At 37.3% G+C, this 20,502-nt stretch overlaps 1 long non-coding RNA gene across 1 annotated transcript in view; it reads right to left on the bottom strand.

Annotated features, from left to right (window-relative positions):
* Nucleotides 1-20,502, bottom strand: part of LOC112133513 (uncharacterized) — a 57,866-nt gene that overhangs the window by 15,759 nt on the left and 21,605 nt on the right. The window contains exon 2 of the long non-coding RNA XR_008519208.1: nucleotides 639-715. This is a non-coding gene — a long non-coding RNA (uncharacterized LOC112133513). The remainder of the gene's footprint in view (nucleotides 1-638; nucleotides 716-20,502) is intronic.

Raw genomic sequence — 20,502 nt, forward strand, 5'->3', positions numbered from 1 at the left:
GGGCAATCATATTGGTAGGAATTGCCTTCTGTTTACTCAACTCAGAAAGATTCCAGCTTCCACGATATTTTGAATGAAAGTGTATGCCCCTGTGTGCTTCTATGTGCCACTGTGTGTGCGTGTTAACAAGGCAGATATTGATGAAGTATTTGGAGCCTCAACTGGGCTGTTGAGGAGGGAAGAAATTGTGTTGAGGGTGGCTAATAAGTGTTATATAAAAGTTGCTACTTACATAGCATGTTCTTACAAATTTTCTCAGTAGAGCCTCAAAACTATCCTATAAGGCAATCTTCCACACCACTTCCCATTAAGGGATAAATAAAAATCAAAACATTTATGCAGAACGCTGAAGTAAACTGAGAGAGATTTGAGAGTATCTAAATGAGCTTGGGAAATTTTTATTACATTTTATTGTAGCATTAGAAAAATAAAATACAAAGTATTAGTGATTGCTCTAAATTTTTAATTTGTGTAACCTCTAAATAGTAACGACGCAATTCATATTAAAGAGTTTTTGATTAAAGAGCTCTTCAAATCAGATTAGACAACTTCCCTGTAACACCTATTTGCTCAAGTATGTGATAAAAAATGTTGAAACAAAATTTTTTACCAGTCAAAGATTTGTAAAAATCGCTTACCTGTAAAGCTCTAATAGCTCCTCTCGGACTCCTCCCTAACTCATTTTATGAGGCCAGCATCATCCTGATATTGAAACCTGGCAGAGACACAAGGGAAAAAGAAAATTTCAGGCCAATATTCCTGATGAACATTGATGTGAAAATCCTCAGTAAAATACTGCCAAACTCAATCCACCAGCATATCAAAAAGGGTATCCATCACAATCAAGTCAGCTTCATCCCTGGGATGCAAGGCTGGTTCAACATATGCAAATCAATAAATATAATCCATCACATAAACAGAACCAATGACAAAAACCATCTGATTATCTCAATAGATGCAGAAAGGGCCTTCAATAAAATTCAACACCCGTTCATGCTAAAAGCTCTCAATAAACTAGGTATTGATGGAACATATCTCAAAATAATAAGAGCTATTTATGACAAACCCACAACCAATATCATAGGGCAAAAGCTGGAAGCATTCCCCTCAAAAATCAGAACAAAACAAATCACCACTCCTATTCAACATAGTATTGGAAGTTCCGGCCAGGGCAATCAGGCAGGAGAAAGAAATAAAGGGTGTTCGAATAGAAAGAGAGAAAGTCAAACTGTCTCTGTTTGCAGATGATATGATCGTATATTTAGAAATCCCATCGTTTCAGCCCCAAATCTCCTTAAGCTGATAAGCAACTTCAGCAAAGTCTCAGGATACAAAATCAATGTGCAAAAATCATGAGCATTCCTATATGCCAATAATAGACACACAGAGAGTCAAATCATGAGTAAACTCCCATTCACAATTGCTACAAAGAGAATAAAATACCTGGGAATCCAACTTACAAGGGATGTGAAGGACCTCTTCAAGGAGAACTACAAACCACCACTCAAGGAAATAAGAGAGGACATAAACAAATGAAAAAACATTCCATGATCATGGATAGGAAGAATCAATATCATGAAAATGGCCATACTGCCCAAAGTAATTTATAGATTCAATGCTATCCCCATTAAGCTACCACTGACTTTCTTCACAGAGCTAGAATAAACCACTCTACATTTCATATGGAACTAAAAAAGAACCCGTATAGCCAAGACAATCCTAAGCAAAAAGAACAAAGCTGGAGGCATCATGCTACCTGACTTCACACTATACTATAAGGGCTATAGCAACTAAAACAGCATGATACTGGTACCAAAACAGATATATAGACCAATGGAACAGAATAGAGGCCTCAGAAATAATGCCACACATCTAGATCTTTGACAAACCTGAAAAAAACAAGCAACGGGGAAAGGATTCACTATTTATTCAATGGTTCCGGGAAAACTGGCTAGACATATGCAGAAAACTGAAACTGGACTCCTTCCTTATACCTTATACAAAAATTAACTCAAGTGCATTAAATACTTAAACATAAGACCTAAAACCATAAAAACCCTAGAAGAAAAACTAGGCAATACTATTCAGGACATAGGCATGGGCGAAGACTTCATGACTAAAACACCAAAAGCAATGGCAACATAAGCCAAAATTGACAAATGGGATCTCATTAAACTAAAGAGCTTCTGCACAGCAAAAGAAACTATCATCAGAGTTAACAGGCAACCTACAGAATGGGAGAAATTTTTTGCATTCTATCTATCTAACAAAGGATTAATATCCAGAATCTACAAAGAACTTAAACAAATTTACAAGAAAAAAACCAACAACTCCATCAAGAAGTGGGTGAAGGACATGAACAGACATTTCTCAAAACAAGACATTTATGCAGCCAACAAACATATGAAAAAAAGCTTATCATCACTGGTCAGTAGAGAAATGCAAAGCAAAACCACCCTTTTTGATGAGATAAGCTTCATGGGAGGAGAATTAGAAAATCCAGCAGCACGGATCTTGAATGGTCTTCAGGGATTCAAATTTATAAGGTCATGCTTTCAGCTTTGAAGACTGATAACTTAGGAAGGCAAAAAGATTATGCAAAAGAGTTTCCTCATTCCCTTTTCAAATGCACCCACTGATCCTGCAATCATGGAGTAGGAATTTGTTACACTTTAGCTATTGGTTTCATCAACTGAGGCAGTGGATAAAAGTTTGTCCCTGTTCCGAAATCAGATGTCTGTAAGCTTTCTATGGTAGTCACTGTTGTGCCTCCCGTCTTGGTTCAAACCTTTATAGCAAATTACCATAGGCTGAGTGGCTTCTTTTTTTTTTTTTTCTTTTTTTTTGTGAAGGAGTCTTGCTCTTTCGCCCAGGCCGGACTGCAGTGGCGCTATCTCAGCTCACTGCAAGCTCCACCTCCCGGGTTCAAGTGAGTCTCCTGCCTCAGCCTCCCGAGTAGCTGGGACTACAGGTGCCCGCCACCGCGCCTGGCTAATTTTTTTGTATTTTTAGTAGAGATGGGGTTTCACTGTGTTAGCCAGTCTGGTCTCGATCTCCTGACCTCATGATCTGCCCGCCTCGGCCTCCCAAAGTGCTGGGATTGCAGGCGACTGGGTGGCTTCTAAACAACAGAAGTTTATTTCTCACAGTTCTGGTGGGTGGGAATCTGAGATCTGGGTACCAGCATGGTCAGGTTCTTGTAGGGCTCTCTTTCAGGTTGCAGACAGCTGCCTTCCAGATGTATCCTCACAGGGTGCAAAGAGAGCTGAGAGGGAGTGCTGACTTGCATCCTCTTCTTATAAGCACACTAAGCCCATCAGGGGCTCTACCCTCATGACCTAATTACTTCCCAAAGGCCTCACCTTCCAATTCCATCATATTAGGGGTTAGGATTTCAACATATGAATTTGTGTGGGGAACACACACATTCAGTCCACAACAGTTATTATGTTGGTGCAAAAGTAATTGTGGTTTTTGCTGTTGAAAGTAAAGGCAAAAACTGCAATTACTTTGGCACCAACCTAATAATAAAAAGAAACTTTTCCTCTTCAGCTGATAGCCATGCAGTCAGACTGTCGTGGCAGTAGCCTGATAGCTGCCCGGACATTTGGCTCTTATATAAGGGGCAAGTGGGAGTTCCCATGCTTGCTGCTGGGCAGCTGAGGGAGCAGAATTGAGGGGTGGACTCCAGGTGGGTTTGATGGTGTCATGGGCAAGGAGACCTATGTCCTCTCAATAGTAGTACACACCTGATACCCTGAAACTGCAAGGAGAATGCCTAAGAATGGCCTCTGTGGGCTCCCCCTGACCATAATCAATGCTATTGCTCAGAAGCAACTATCCTTTCTCTGTTATCAACCATTCAGGAGCCTGTCTCCATCTGAATCTGCCTTCATAGAGTTATACACGATCCTGAACCAGCCCACGATGTGGTAAACCTGCAGATAGGCAGTGGGATTAGGAGGGAACCAGAGGAGTCCTGTGTTTTGGGAATGTTCTGAAGGAGTTGCATGCTTATATTCAGCCTGCACACACCAGTATGGCTATAATGATGGTTAATAATTACTGACTACTCTGCTTAATCAATGCCCAGGTCAGAGAGTTGCTAAATATTTTCAGCATTGCCTCTGATAATATGTACTCAGAATGATGCGGGAGCTGTGAGATACTCACAAGTATTTCCCATGCCCAAACAGTGCTTTTGTCACTATTATGTATTATGAACAAAGTGCGTCATTTTGGAAACATGTACCTATTTGCAAATTTCCGTGGCTTGTTATCTATAATTCTCATGATAGTCACTCAGGGCAGCTGCTAGAACTATCAGCATTTTATAGGCATTGAAACAGAGAAATTAAACAACTTGCCCAAATGCGTAGAGAGAATAAGTATGGAAGACACTGAAATGCCCACTTCATCAGTGTAGCTCTGGTCAAGAGGTAGAGAATAAATTTGACACTTTTTAGTTAAAGGGGAAAAGGCATAAGTTAATATTTATAGTTTACCCAAGAGAAAGACAATGTATATGTGCATTTCAGTAACTCCATTCTCTGCTCAGAATAACTGTAGAGCAGAGCACATTCATGGATTCATTCTTTCAATAAATATTTATTATTAAGTACCTTCTGTGTTCAAAGTATTGTGCGAGACACTGGTGATAGAAGATTTAGACTATGCTGTTCAGGAATGGCCTAGGGGGAGAATTTAATTACTAGGGATTCTAATAGCCCAAAGCAACATGTAGCGGTAATTGACCCCCTTGTCTGTTCTTAGGTGGACCAAGCTGAAGACTATTCTGCAGGCTCCACAGAGGAATGGGGCTCCACGGTGTGACAAGGTCAATAATCCACTCTCCTATTACCTTTCCCCTTTTCTCTGTTTCAGTCTTCTCAGTCTTCCACTCCCCATTCCTGATCCCTGGGATCACTTTTCAAAATAGGCTGCCTGCAAAAGGGCCCTTGTTTTATGCTCTCTTCTTAAGAGGAACACAGCTTAGACAGCTGGTACAAGAAATGAATGTAAATATCAGATTCTTAGGGTGGGATTCTAGACCTGGATCACTCACTGGTCAGACAGCAATCAGGATCCCTTGGCCAGTGGTCAGTAGATGAAGATAATCCCTGGCAGTGGATGCCTCCCAATCACGAAGATGCTCAGCAATGGTGGACTGGGATAACATGGAAGTGGAAGGCAAAGCATCGGCTCATGTGGTCGTAGGTTAGGTAAATGATACAGGGACAATGGTAGTCATAAGAATTGTGAAGTTAACTACTTTTTACCAAAGGCTTTAGAAGCTTTGGGAAAAAAATTTAACAGTCTCAGGCTAATTAACTATCAACTCAAGATGCACTGTGAAAGTCATTTGGGCTCCATGGAACCATTTCATGGTCTTAATCTCCTATAACCATGGGGAAGCTGTGCTGAAAACCAGCCCTGATATTTATTTAATAATAAGAGCAGCAGAGCAACAAAGGAGCATGTATGAATGACACCCTGTATGGTCTGACAGCTGTCTTCCAAAATGCCACATGTTCATTGAATAAAGGCCACTATACACTGCTGTGTCCCCAAGCAACTAGAATACATGAGTTGAGATCCAAGGATGAAAAGAGGATTAACTATTCTTACCAAAACTGCTAGAGACCTACTTGAATAATTTGTTTTCTGTCCCTACGAATTTAGAATTTTTTGGATTAGAAATTCAGGTTCCTGTTATTGGAACTTTAACAACACTATTCAGTAAAGGTTACTTTGAACTTTAAGCTATGACCACCAGCTGGTTATTTAGGACTTCTCACACCAGTGGGCAAGGAAGCAGTAAAGTTACTATATTTGCAGGAGTTATTGATCCTGATTACCTTGAGAAGCTGGGAGTTGGAAATCGTAATCTCTGGCTCAGAAATCTCTTGGTACTCTCAGGTGCAATGGTAATTGTAAATGAGAAGCTGCAGTAAGCACAGTCCAACAATTGCTCAGACCCTCTGGTTATGAAGGCTTGGGTAACTCAACCACCTGACTGAGAATGAGAGAAACCTAGAATGGGTGGTGAAGGAAGGAGATGATAAATGTCAGCTATAGCCTAAGGATAAAATGCAACATGTTCTACATGCCAGTTATGTAGAGGATGTATATACATATAACATAGAAACATATCCATGTACACATGTACATGTACCTATATATCAGAATGTTAATAGTGACTAATACTCAATATTATGATTATAGGCGATTTTAGCTTTTTAAGTATTTTGGTTTTTGTTTTGTTTTTAATTGACACATAATAATTATACAAATTTATGGGGTACAGTGTGATGTTTTGATACATATATACATTGTGTAATAATCAAATCAGAGCATTTAGAATATTCATCACTAATATGGTCATCATTTTTTGTGGTGAAAAAATTTGAAATCTTTCTCCTAGCTATTTTGAAATATACAATATTGTTAACCATAGTCACCCTACTGTACAATAGAATACCAGAACTTATTTCTCTGATCAATGGGTAACTTTGTACCTGTTGACCAGTCTCTCCTTATTCCTCCGCACTATCCTTCTCAGCCTCTGATAACTAATATTCTACTCTCTACTTCTAGGAGACTCTTTAGATTCCACATATGAATGAGATCAGGCATATTTTTATCTGTCTGGCTTATTTCACTTAACATAATGTCCTTTAGGTTCATTCATATTGTTGTAAATGACAGCATTTCATTTTTTTATGGCTGAATAGTATTCCATTGTGTATATGATTTTAGTCTGGGCAAGGATTTTTTGGATAAGATCCCAAAAGCACAGGCAGCAAAAGCAAAAATAGACAAATGGAATTACATCAAACTAAAAACCTTCTGCACAGCAAAGGAAACAATCAACAGAGAGAAGAGACAATCTACAGAGTAGGAAAAAATATTAATATTTTCAAATTATGCATCCAACAAGAACTCAGTAGTTAATATCCAGAATCTATAAGGAACACAACTCAATAGCAAAATACATCATCCAATTTAATAAATGGGCAAAAGACCTGAGTAAACATTTCTCAAAAGAAGACATACAAATTACAAACAAGTATACAAAAAAAATGCTCATCATCACTAATCATCAAGGAAATGCAAATGAAAACCACAATAAGATATCACCTCACCCTAGTGAGAATGACTATCATCAATAAGACACAAAATAACAAATGTCAGCATGGATATGGAGAAAAGGGAAGTATTATACACTGTTTGTGGGAATGTAAATTAGTACAGCCATTCCTGAAAACAGTAAGGAGTTTCCTCAAAAAATTAAAAATAGAACTATCATATGATCTAGCAGTTTCACTACTGGGTATATACCCACAGGAAATAAGATCAGTATGTTGAAGAGACATCCACATCCCCATGTTTATTGCAGCACTATTCATGATAGCCAAAATATGAAATCAACTTAACTGTCCATCTCAGGATGAATGGATTAAAAAATGTGACATATATTTTGTTTTTGCTTTTATTTTTAAATGTCGATTTTACAATAAGAAAGAGAGATAGAGAAATCAGAGAGCTGGGCATCGTTTGAAATCTAGGTGGAGAAAGTCATGGCTCCCCAGCTCTTGTGCTCTGCATGCCTGCAGAATTAGCACCACTTAGATATTACCAAGGCTTACTGCCCAAGCCGTACCTGGACCCTGAGCCACAACTAGAGTGACTGAGGAGCATTGTGCTGAAATGTGGGGAGCAGGGATTTAAAGCAGCCTTGGGCAGTGAGTCCCCTAGGTTCCTTCCTCCAAACCATTCTGTCCTCAAGGCTCTGGCACTCTGGGCCTATGATGGGAGGGGCAGCCTCAAAGATCTCTAAAATGCCTTTGGGGTCGTTCTCCCATTGGAGAATTGGTGGGTCTTATAAATAGCACCCACCTTCCTTCTATTCTCATCAAATGGTAGCTTAGCTACATCCTTGGTTTTCTTTCCCAAACATTTATTTTTTATTTTTTATTTTTCACACGGCCAAATTGAGTTTTCCAAATCTCTATGTTTTGTTTCCCTTTTGATCATAAATTCATCTTTAAATCATTTTTCCCTTTTCACATTTTACTACGAGCAGTTAAGAGAAGTCACATAGCACTCCCTATACTTTGCTTCTTAGAGATTTCATCTGCCAAATATCCTAATTCATGCTGTTAAGTTCTGCCTTCCACAAAGTTCTAGAACAGGAACATAGTTTAGTCAGTTTCTTTTTTTTTTTTTTTTTATCTTTTCTTTTTTGTTTTTTTGAGACAAGGTCTGGCTTTGTTGCCCAGGCTGGGTGCAGTGGCACAATCTCAGCTCACTGCAACCTCCAGCCCCCGGGCTCAAGCGATCCTCCTCCCTCAGCCTTCCAAGTAGCTGGAACTTCAAGTGTGCACAACCACGCCTGGCTTATTTTTGTATTTTTTGTAGATAGGAGGTCTCACTTTGTTGCCCAGCCTGGTCTCAAACTCCTGGCCTCGAGCTATCCACCCACTTTGGCCTCCAAAATTGCTGGGACTACAGGTATGCCCCACCGCGACTGGCTAGCTAATTTCTTCACCACTTTGTAACAAGAATGGCCTTTCCTCCAGTTTCCAATAAGACATTCCTCATTCCATCTAAGACCTCATCTGAATGACCTTTATTGTCTATATTTCTATGAGCATTCTGGTCATGACGTCTTAGATAATATCCAAGAAGATTCAGATTTTCCCTAAAGCTCTTCTTTTCTTCTGAGCCCTCACCAGAATCACCCTCCATGCTCCATTCATGGCAATAAAGGCTTTTTTCAGCATTCACTTCAAAACTATTCTAGCTTCTCTTCATTACCCAGTGTCAAAGTTCCTTCTACATTTTTAGATATTTGTTATAGTAACACCGCTCTCCTGGTACAAATTTCTGTGTTAGTCTGTTTTATGCTGAGACTGACTAATTTTAAAAGCAGAGAAATGAGTTCCTTCACAGTTCTGGAGACTGGGAAGTTTAATTTCAAGGTGCTAGCATCTAGTGAAGGCCTTCTTGCTGTTCCTCACATGGCGCAAGGAGGAAGGGCAAAAGAGAGTGAACCCACTACCACAGTTCCTTTTTATAGTGGCGTTAGTCTATTTTTGAGGGCAGAACCCTTATGACCTAAGCACCTCCCATTAGACCCCACCTCCCAACAGGGTGGCTTTGGCAGTGAAGTTTCTAACAGACAAATTTTGGAGACACGTTCAAGCCATAACATAGAGGAAGTTACCATTTAAAATGTAGTCTATTTAGAATATTGAGATTCCGAGTGACTTTTACATTTTTTATTGTGTATTTCTATAAGGCCAAAGCAATGTTTTTCTTTTAGAATAAAGAGTGATCCATTGGCATTTTATTTTTTTTCCAAATTATCTTTAATTTGGATAGAAATTGCTTTAGATTAATGGATTTATCTTATTTTTTCCTGAGAATGTTTTTCAATTAGGAAAACGACTATTGATATAGTTATTCTAAAGATCTCTGATATGATAGATGTCTAAGAGTAACCACTCTGTGCACACTAAAATGCTAGAAAGGAAACAAACCAAATAAGTAAAGAAGGCTATTTCCTGAGAGAAGGATTCAGAGGGAAGGACTTTCCTTTCCTCTGTACCTTTCTCTATGGTTTAAATTTAAAAAAAAAATCAGTGAATATCATTTTGTTACTAAAATTGAAACCAATATTTTAACAGAACATAATCTGCACTCCAAAAGTACTAACTTCTATATGATGAAAACTGAAGATCACAACCAAGTCTCAAGTGTTGTAGACACTGAATTTCAACATTGGCTTTGTGACACCACAACAGAATTTCAATTACAGGATGCTCTGTGTTTAGAAGGAAGGAATATTAGAGACCATCTAATCCAAACCTCATCTGACAAATGAGGAACCTAAAACTTAAATATCATGGTCAGAAAAATGTGGGTTCAATTACTAGATATTGTATTCTTTCATTCATTCACCAAATAGATACTGAGAATCTGCAGTGTGCCTGGCACTGTTCTATGCATGAGGGAGCCAATGAACAAAACAGAAGCAATTCCAGCCATTGTGAAAGTTAGAATCTAATGGGCTCCATTGCTTAGGTCAGTGACTCTGGACCTCTGAATCCTTGAAGTTGCTAAATTATCAGTGGCTTCTAAACTGTGGTGTTTCAGGGGTGCTATGGTTTAAATGTGTTCCCTCCAAAATTCATGTGTTGGAAATTTAATCCCCAACATAACAATGTTGAGAGGTGGGGCCTAATGGGATGTGTTTAGGTGATGAAGGCTCTGCCCTCATGAATGGTTAAATGCTTTTATAAGAAAAACTGCAGAAGTGGGTTTGCCCTCTCTGTTCTTCTGTCATGTGAGGATACAGCATCCCTCCCCTCCAGAACATTCAGTATTCAAGGCATCATCTTGGAAGCAGAGAGACTGGGCCCCAACCTACCACTGTCTTGATATTGGACTTCCAGCCTCCAAAACTATGAGAAAATAAATGTCTGTTTTTTCACAAATTTCCCAGTATCAGGTATTCTATTGTAGCAGCACACAACAGATTAAGACAAGGGGTTACCTCAGGTAGCAGAGGTCAGGGGAAGAAGAGTTAATAGGTAAAGCTTTTAAAACTCTCTTAAGCCAGAGCGACTTCTTTTTAGCTATTTTATATGTTAGAATTCTACCTAAATTTTTAATTGCAGAATGGGGTCCAGCTCTTGAAAGAAAAGTTGAGATTGTCTGAACTGAAAGGTATGCATTAGAATCAATCACTTGAAGAGCACAACTCACTTTCCATTCATTCTGACTCAGAAGGCTGGATTGAAACCTAAGAATCTGCATTTTAACCAGTCCACAGATGAATCTGTTGAGGCTAATAAAAAGTTCACATTTTGAAAAATACTAGGATGTCTGGCAATGAATTAGCATGATTCTCTATTGAGCACAGCAGATAGTTGCAAATAAAGACTTAATTTCCAGAAACACATTAATTTGGTTCATACCGATAAGTCATGGGGCATTTTTAGGAGGAGGAGTGGAGTAATATCACGCTATGAGAGATAATCATAACTTTTAGAACATAGGGAAACACTGCCCCAGTTCATCCCTATGTAAACAGAGATATTTCTACAAAACTAAGTCAAATGAATAAATGTCCATGTGTGCCCAAATCTGGATTTGGCTCTAGCAAAACCTAGGCTTGATTTAGTAATAATTATGAAACCATAGAGAAGTAATTTCAATATGCCGAGAGAAATGAGTGTGATTTGTAAAAACTCAATTGTACCCAAAGGAAACAAACATTGCAATTTGGGGGATTGGAGTTCTCTGTAATTTTTATGGCTTTCCTCTTGATAATAAAAGTAATGTGTATTAGCTGAAGATAACTTAGAAATTACAAAAAAAGGTTTTCTTTTTAAAAAAGCAAATTACCTTGGTCTCACAAAACAGCAGTGACTTCTACTGCTATAAACATTTTGCTATATATTCTTCCCAAATTAAATGCATATGTTTAAAAATAAAATTCAAGATATATGTTAGTTTTTTATTTAATTTTTTCAGTGTCAAGTTACAAAACAATTTTGTTAAAATATATATTTTTTGGAAAAAATCAGAAAAATAGCATAATATATATGGAAAATAAAATAAAAGATCAAATCAAATAATTATATACTTATGATAAGTGCAGTTTTACAGGGATATTATATTTCCATACTGCTTTATTTGAAAAATGCTACCTTATAGTAATATAATTTTTTCAAAAAAAGTACTTAAGATTTTATTTTTTTAATAGAAAATATTTTACTTTAAGTTCTGGGATATATGTGCAGAATGTGCAGGTTTGTTACATAGGTATACATGCGCCATGGTGATTTGCTGCACCTATTCACTCGTCATCTAGGTTTGAAGCCCCGCATGCATTAGGTATTTGTCCTAATGCTCTCCCTCCCCTTGTCCCCCATCCCCCCAAAAGAAAGTTACAATTTTAGAAAGACATTTACTTTGGTCTATAGCATTTACTTTGGTCTATAGCATTAACTTTCTGAAAAACAAATTTAGAAATTATTGAATTTTCAGGTTGTAAAAAAGAGCCATCATTTCTCTTTGCCCCCAGAAAAATATGGTCCTTCAATTATTGGCAAGCCTCTTATGGAAAATCACCAAGGCTGCACAATGAGTCAGTGTCAGTGGAAGTCATGAAACGGGAAAAAAATGTTGAACACTGGCAGCACTGTGCTCACTCCAGAAAATGGAAATAATGCCTCTCTTCATCTACAACATTATTTTCTTTGACTTTCTAGTTGCATCTGGTATAAAAGGGAACTATTTATAACACAAAAATTATTTGTGCCATATTATCAAGTCAATATACAGCAAGGGCACTGAATTTTCTTTCTTACCCAACCAATAATTTGAAAGGGTGTACTTAGCAGATAGTTATAGGCTTTAAGAAGAAAGGGGTGTCTGCTGTTAAATTAAAACTAATTGAGGAAAATAAGCTTATCTGTCATAAGCCCACAGATAATAATCATGGTAGAGCAAAATGTTTATTACCACAATGTTTATATAATATTATAATTAACAAAGGAATTATACTGAAGCACAGTATATCATTTATCTTCATCACTTTTGTGCCAAAAGAGACAGACACAGTAGTCTCTTTATGCCGCAGATAAAGAAGATGTTGAATATGACCAGCAATCCAAGGCAGAATCTGAAATACAAGCCAGGTATCTTTAATTCCTGATTAATATTCCAGTTTTTACTTAAAATAAGCCACTTCTGCGTTCTTCAAAGGCTTTACAGAAATTTCTGAAGGCAAGAAGGGGATTATATTTAGAATTCTTATCTGCCTGTGTACATGTTCCATCTCTGTTTGATAACAAAATCCCCTTAGAAGCAAAAACATGCAGGTATAACACATGAACGCATGAGTTGTGACTAGTATAGTTATGAGCTGACAACTAGACCTAGACTGAGAATGACCCTAGTTTAGGGCCTGAGCTTATAATGCTAGAGTTATGGGTCATTGTTTGCACTCCTGTTGCCTGATCCCTTTCTTTCTGTAGGGTGGCTAGCAGAGTGAGCACTTAGTACAGACATTCAAATGGCCAAGGTAAACCAGTGGTTTGATCATCCAATAAAGTTATCAGAAAGGTAAAACATACTCTCTGGGCCTGCTGACTGCTCCTGTACTCCAGTTAGCAAAGCCTCAGAAGAATAAGGAATGAGTAAGGACATTGGTCTAGAGAGTCATTCTGGGGACTTAAAGGAATGGGATAAGCATTTGCTGCAATCTTCAATCACTTGCACTCTTGCAGGTGAGGGTACTAATTAAAGTTAACATTGAGTATTTAATGCCTGATGTTACCTTGGGCTTGTTAGAGGATATCACATTTATGATGTACGGTAGAGATAGACCTTTCAAGGCGGTAGTTTGTAAGTACATAATATAGATGAAAATGCATCAAGTCAAAATTGCCTTGAGGAAAACTGCATATGAAAACCTAATAAACATGTTTCAAAACATTCAATATTGCCAAATTTGCCTCCCCTATTGAAACATACTGTGTTTCCCCCACCCTAATTGAACACTGCCAACTAATGTAGGTAGCTTGCATCTGGGACATGTTGCATTGGAAAAAAAAAAAAAAAAAAAAGAAAGAAAGAAAAGAAAAGTAGCTTTAAAGCCTAGAATCATACTCTGTATGGAGATATGTTCCTGACTGAGAGAACAGGAAATTCTATCAAGGTTCTCACACTCACTTAGAGGCTCTCGCACTCACTTAGAGGCATGTATTCATTGCATGAAATGGCAATCGGAAGAGTCTGCAACATTTTAATTGCTCATTCATTTGTTCTCTTTTTCATTTCCAAGCTGCCATTCACACAATCTTGATTTCTGTTTCTCTGATCCTTCCTATCTGCCAATCTGTTCCTTAGCAGAGCACAAAAATGTGAATTTGCAAACATTAAATACTCCCTTGGTATGGTTCCTTGTAGCATACTAAGCAGACATCTTCAATCAATCACAACATGACTTTCCTCCCATGAGACTCAGATTGGACTTCATAGTCCTATCCCAACACAATCCTCCAGGCAACCACTACCAGCTGACCAGAACGTATCCTCTGACATGCCATATGACATTTTTTAAACCACTTAGGTCCTTTATTTTTGAGCTTCAGTCACCTTTATGGTTAAAAAAAATACATTAGATGAGATACTCTCCAGACCTTTTTCTGAAATTCTGTGATTTTATTATCCTTTAGATTATAGCAGAGATCAACAAACCAAGGCCCACTGATCAAATCTATGCTGCCATCAGTTTTTGTACAGCCTTGGAGCTAAAAATGAATTTTACATATTTAAAACATTGGAAAAATCCAAAGAATACTATTTTATGACATATAAATATAAAATTAAAATTTGAGTGTCCATAAATAATACTTTATTGGAAAACAGTCATGCTCATTTACTTTCATATTCTCTATGGCTATTTTCCCACTATAATGGCAGAGTTAAGTAGTTGTATCAGACACCATATGTCTCAGAAACCTAAAATATTTACTAATTGATTCTTTACAGAAAAAGTTGAAACCAGAGTATGGTGAGAAAATTGTGGATTGGATGTCAGGTCAAAAGAAATGTTGTTTAACACAGAGGTTTAAAGGATTATGAGGCAAAAGCAAGTGAAATAACATGAATATTTGTCAAAAAGTCAAATATTCACTTCTAAAATGTGAATTTCATTATAATATTTTTATTATTTTGTTATAAAATGTTTTATAAAAGAGAAGTTCCAAATACAAAAATAAAAAGGAACCAGGCCTTTACAGTGGACCATAAAGATAATCTGACATAAATGTTACAGGTTTCATGTTAGAAGCTACTGTGAAATGTAAATTCAACATGAAATTTGTCAGCATTTCATAACCCAGTTAAGATGTAAATTCAACAAATACTCTGCTTGGGAAAGATGCTTTGTGTTCTATTCTTCAAATTGTTCAGTTTACTGATTAAAATATTTTACATTTACAAAAAGCAACTAACGTAACTTCCATACTCTTCTATTTCATAAGCTGAAATAAGTCCCTTCTTCCCTCACAGGGATGGTAGAAAGAATCTTTAGGAAAAATGCTCTAAATCAAAGCATAATTTTTGATATTTATGTTTAATATTAGGATAATAATTCTTTTTAAAATTGCTTAATCATATGCTTACTCATGCTTTTACAAGTCTTTGATTCAACAAATAATGCAAACTTAATCATTGTGCTTCTGATTAAGTCTGATATATGCAAAATGAAAATTGCTTATTTAATATCAACTGTCAATATGAGTCCACATTTAACTAGGTTGGAACCTATTTACATTCTAAAACCTTTTCAAACTAACCTTTTCTTGTGTTCGAAAGTTTTGGAGCTGTTAATAACTCCATATATATAAAGAAACATAGTTATCATTAGTTGATACATAATTTGCAATTTCTCTCTCATTAATATTTGGGTAACTTTCATTCCTATTACTGGAAAAAAACAACTGAGAGAGAAGAAAACAACAATTAAGCAGGAGAATAAACATATTAAGTGTCTAGAGAGAAGAAAATATTAAAATCATATAATTAATTAAGATAAACAATGTCTTCTGCAGAAAAGTTCATCTAACTTTCTATGGTTGGAAGAAAGATGGCTTTCAACAATGATAGAAGTTGGAAATAGACCACATTTACAGAATGCCTAAAACACAAATAAAAATAGGAAAATTGAGTTAATAATTCAGACATTTTTCAAACTCCTAATTAGTTGCATATGGGTAGCTTGGATGGTGAAAGTCACATAAAAATGTCCGTTATAGAATCTAGATTACCAATGTGTTGCTTCATTTAAATAAGGCCAGAAGTGGTAAACTTGCCTGAGTTAATTAGATTTACTCTAATATAAAATATAGCATCCAAAACAATTCAAAAATAGAGAAATTTCTGGAATAATTCTAATATAACATACCCTAGTGGTGTCAGATTAACCCAGGTTTCAGTATGGTCCTCAATTCCATCTCCTACATTTCTTAATTGTACAATTTAACCTCAGTGAACTCTACATTCTGCATTAGTATATGGGAGAAATTATTTACTTCATAGGTTTCTGTGCAGATTAAATTCACATAGTAGACAAGCAATAAATGTTTGTAATATTCCCATAATTTTGTAGTTTTGTTTAGAGACTGCAAAAGAGTGTCAATGCTAATTAATCATGAAAAAAGTAAGATCTGCATACTTTTTATACTTAACAATAAGTTATAAATTTTCTAATATTATATACTGGATGTAAATAGACACATATTGTAGTTCATATTATTTAAAATTGTAGTTTCATATGTACACTCTGTTAAATGCCGTGCCTTCATTGAAATGTTCTTTCTTGTTGCCTGGACTATCCAGAGCCATGGAAATTTTATAACTGTCATTGTGTTTTTATTTTAGCGATAAAGATGCATCTTTGTTTAACAAGAACTGGAAGTAAAACTTTGTCCCAATAAGCAGGTACTTTCAAAGTTGGGGAAAAATACAGCAGTAAGTAAAGTACTTGTTTCATATCTGTTGAAGAAATGATCCGATTATTCTGTATGGGAACAAAGTCAGGAATTGAAAGCAAAGAGCCAGACATCTAAGTGTATTGTCACTTGAAATCTTTAGGACCATAAACAGTACTCATATTCCAATAAACTAGAAATGTTAGCTGTTTGAACCATAGAAGTAACCATTTGCATAGGAAAAACAGGGACTCTGATTTACGGGCACCACAGTTCAAATGCCAGTTTAGATTTGTTAACTTCAATAAATTACAACTTACCTGAGCCTCAGTTTTCTTACCTTTAAAGCATAGACAATAATAGCTATCTGGAATTACAGCTGTTTCGGGATTCAGTTAGTATACGTAAAGTGTTTTTTAAAGAAATGAATTTATTATTACTACACAACCATTCCCTTTCATCAGTGGAGAAAGTTTCGAATAGATTACAAATGCTATATTCTTGTCACTAAGCATTCCTCAACTATCAGTGCAATGGCAAATTTAACAAAACAAACCAGCCAACTGTTTTCAAGTAAAAGGAAAGGAAGGGGGAAACCATCCCAACAACTTGAGCATAACATGTCCAGGTAGGAAAATGCAGGTCCCTTCAAAATAATCTCCCCTATGTTCCAGATATTCAACAGTTGAGCTAAGAAACACAAAGCCTCACTCTTCTGTGTCCCAGTTCTTTAAGACTTTGAGAAACAAAAGAATCCTAAAGAAGTTTAAGAAATCAATAAATGGTTGTGTCCAAAATATAGATAATATATCAGATATTGTAGTAGGGGACTAGCAATCCAGGTTTTCCCAGACTGAAAAGTCCACATCTTGATAACTCTCTCAATCTCTCAATCTCTCAATCTTGGGCAAACCAAGACAGTCACCTTGAGCATAGGTCATAAGATACGTTCCATAGTCATAGAATAGCAGCACTAGAAGGGTCTGGGGAAACTACAGAATCTAGCTTTATTTTACAGATGGAAAGTCAGATTCTAGGTATGAGCTAATGACATCCCCACAGGTGCAGTGCTAACCATGAGGAGCATTTCAGGCGACACATGAACTCCACTCTTCTAATTCCAGATTTCAAAATGTCATACAGGGTGAAGAATGTTGTAGTAGAAAAAAAGCCTGGCTTTTATACCAGATTACCTGGGCTTCTATCCTGTGACTCTGGACAAGTGATCTGACCTTTAAGCCCCAATATTTTTCACTGAATATTGGTATTATTAGCATTGAATGACAGGGAGCAAATAAAGTATTGAGCTCCGTGCCTAGCACATAAAAAACATGAAATAAATATTTGTTATTATTATTGATAGTTTTCATCTATTTCTCCTCGTTACTCTCCTTATTATTAATATAATCATCATTATTATTATTATTTGCTACTTACAGCAAGGAGGCACAACCTAGGATAATAAGACCCTTCCTTGGATTTTCACTAAAATCGTGTGGATTTTAAGAACATCAAAGAAGAGTGTTTCACACTTGGAATTTTCTTAAAATAAGTCATTGAAATTGTGTCACTCTGAGCTGAACAATTTACAGACCCTTTTTGAAAAGATGTCTCTTTGACTATGAAAAATGCATGCAAATTTCCTTAGTAATTCAGCTTCAGCGTACTCCACTAGGTTCTTCTAAACAGCTCCTTTCAAAATGCTCGATCTTTATTACTCTCTACATCTTGAGCCATTTTCTATAGAGGCCTAACTATTAAGAGCACTCATCAAAGGATGGCCATCCTGAAATAAAGAGAAAGTCTATTTGAGATGATTACATATTCAAATGATACAGCAACAGGGTTTGCAGAGCAAAGTTTAGATTGAGAAGTAATACTTCATAAATATACCCAGTATTCAGAAGATTAGGCCTTCTTTCTTTCTTTCTTTCTTTCTTTCTCCTCCTCCTCCTCCTTCTCCTCCTCCTTCTTCTTTCTTCTTCTTCTTCTTTCCTCTTCTTCTTTTATTTTTTTTTTTGACAGGGTCTTGCTCTGTCATCCAGCACCCAGGCTGGGGTGCAGTGGTATTATAGAAGCTCACTGCACCCTTGTACTTCTGGACTCAAGTAATTCTCCCACCTCAGCCTCCTGAGTAGCTGGGAGTACAGGTGTGTGCTGCTACACCTGGCTAATTTATTTATCTATTTTGTAGAGACAGGGTATTCCTATGTTGTCCAAACTGGTCTTGAACTCCTGGGCTCAAGTGATCCTCCCAACTCAGCCTCCCAAAGTGTTGAGATTATAGGCATAAGCCACCATGCCTGGCCTAGCCCTGCTTTGAAATCCAAAAGAGCAAAATCCAGAATTTCTCTTCCTTTCATTCCACTTTTACAGTTCAATATTTTCATTTGTTAAAAATGTAAGTCACTTTCATACTCAGGAATGTACAAAATGATAAGTTCAACAGAATTTTAGAAAACAACAACAGTACAAGTACTTCTGAAGACTAACAGCACTCTTGGATGTGCATCAAATAGATATGTGATTTGCGGAGCAAAGTACAGCATTTTACCGTTAATTTCGTGGATACTTTCCTAGTTTGACTTATACCCTAGATTGTTTCATATTTGCCTTTTCTAAGCTTCTCAATGAAATGGTCTCCAAAAGTAGAAAAACTCACAACTCTGGAGAAAATATCTACTTACAGCATGGATAGACCAGACTGAGAAACAGTTTGCATGTAAGCAGGGTAATTTTTAAAGGGAAAAAAGCACTATTCCTAGAACTTCCTAACTTTAGAAACAAGATTTCAGAGTAATACACACCAAATGAAACTTAATCTTCACCCTACACCTGAAAAATGTATGTTTATAGATTTATGGATTTTAAAATATGTCTCTAGGTAATTTTTAAAAAGAAACATAATGTAATCAGATGCATTCTCCATTGTCAGAGCACAAGTCCTTGTCATTCTGTTAATTTCTGGGTCATGCGTGAGGCCTGCACATTGCAAAGACATCCTTATTACAGAAAAAAAAAAAAAAAAGGAAAAGAAAAAAGAAGGAAGGTGAAAATGGTAGACTGAGTGCCATTTAGTTTGTTATCTAGGTAAATATCAAGTTCACTGCCTGTTCCCCTTCATGCTCCTGAGTCTCAATATAGATATATATGTATATGCTGGGGTATGACTCTGTAGGGGGGGTGTGTGTGTGTGTGTGTGTGTGTGTGTGTGTGTGTGTGTGTGTGTGTGTGTGTGTGTGTGTGTGTGTGTGTGTGCATGTGTGTTGGGAGAGAAGGGCTAGGAAGGGAACCAGAGACCTAAGGAGTCAAATTAATTTGTTTATAGGTGAATAAGATCACTTCCCCTTCACTTTCTATATCACAACATTATCTGATCTCTCATAAGAATGAAGTAAACTGGATTGCTGGCAAGATGGCCGAATAGGAACAGCTCTGGCCTGCAGCTCCCAGTGAGATTGTTGCAGAAGGTAGGTGATTTCTCCATTTCCAACTGAGGTACCCAGTTCATCTCACTGGGACTGGTTGGACTGTGGGTACAGCCCACGTAGGGCAAGCCAAAGCAGGGTGAGGGATATCATCTCACCTGGGAAGCACAGGGGGTCAGGGAATTTTCTCCCCTACCCAAGGGAAGTCATAAGGGACTGAGCCTGAGAAACCATGCACTCCAGCTCAGATACTGCACTTTTCCCACGGTCTTTGCAACCTGCAGACCAGGAAATTCCCTCTGGTGCCTACCCCACCAGGGCCCTGGGTTTCAAGCACAAAACTCAGCAGCTGTTTTGGGCAGACACCGAACTAGCTGCAGGAGTTTTTTTTGTTTTGGCTTGTTTTTTTTTGTTTGTTTTGTTTTGTTTTGTTTTGTTTTTTTCCATACCCCAGTTGTGTCTGGAACGCCAGGGAGACAGAACAGTTCACCCCCCTGGAAAGGGGGCTGAAGCCACGGAGCCAAGTGGTCTGGCTCATGGGTCCCACCCCCACTGAGCCC

The sequence above is a fragment of the Pongo abelii genome, chromosome 4 (genome assembly GCF_028885655.2).
Source record: "Pongo abelii isolate AG06213 chromosome 4, NHGRI_mPonAbe1-v2.0_pri, whole genome shotgun sequence".
Classification (NCBI taxonomy): Eukaryota; Metazoa; Chordata; class Mammalia; order Primates; family Hominidae; genus Pongo; species Pongo abelii.